This window comes from Chrysochloris asiatica, unplaced genomic scaffold (genome assembly GCF_000296735.1).
Source record: "Chrysochloris asiatica unplaced genomic scaffold, ChrAsi1.0 scaffold00213, whole genome shotgun sequence".
NCBI classification, from domain to species: Eukaryota; Metazoa; Chordata; class Mammalia; order Afrosoricida; family Chrysochloridae; genus Chrysochloris; species Chrysochloris asiatica.
Window position 1 is genome coordinate 157,766 of NW_006408731.1, and position 1,118 is coordinate 158,883.

Genomic DNA, 1,118 nt, shown 5'->3' on the forward strand with positions numbered 1-1,118 from the left:
AACTTATTCCAGGGCTCTTCAAAGGGGGGTGCGTGCGTTGGCAGAAAGAATTACACTTAGTTGATAAGTCATGATGAATTCAAAATCTTCTTATTACATGCTTTATTCTTCTCTCATTCTTTACTGTCCTGCTCATTCTTTACTCCCCTGCTCTCCTGCTCATCTCTTCTTCTGCTTCTTTACTCCCCTCCCCTATTCCTGCTTTCATTCCCCTCCTGCTTTTTTAATCTCCTTCCATTTCTTTACTTACTCTTCACTCTCCCCTTCACTCTTTACCTCCATTCTCCACTATTCTCTACTCCATTCTACCACATTCTCTTTTCCTCTACTTTTTCCATCTCTCCACTACTTCTCTCCTTCTCTACATTACTCCCCATTCTTTTTCCTTCTCTTACATTACTTCTTCCTTGTCTACATTGCTCCTCATTCTTTTTCCTTCTCTTCCTATTCTATTTTACAACCTCCTTATATACCATTACAAAAAACACTGCTTTCATAGTAATCAATGTCCTCAAAATACAATCTATTTTGGGGCACATTCTTCATGGTATACGACCCTTAGATTTACAACAGGGATGAGAAGTTACAGCAAAGAAACACATACGAGAGACATCCTGGCACCTTGAAACCTTTTAGTTAAACATTTGTTCCTACATAAATCTATTCTTTTCTCTGAGAAGCAAGTTAACCCTCACATATGTTTTTTAACCTCTATCTATTGACTCTTGTTAATTTTAGTTGTTAATTTTAATGCAATTAACTCTCCATTAACTTCTTCCATACACTATCTGTTTATAGCCTACAAAAATATCACTTATCAGAATATTTAAAAAAACTGAGGCTATGAAAAAAACAACTTCCCTATTTTACTGATCAGACTTCTTATTTATGTAACTGTAGATTCTCAAAGCTCTTATCTATAGTCTAATTGTTTTCAGAATTCTTGTACCCATAGCCCTTATTTATGGCCTAGTTGCTTTTAGGAATTTTTTATTGCCTTAAACTATGGCTACAAGGAAGAATGTTTATAATCACTAAGCCTAAGCTGGTAGTAATTCAACTGACAAATCCTGTCTCCTAGCAGTCTTAAGAACATTGTTAATATAAGTATTAAAACT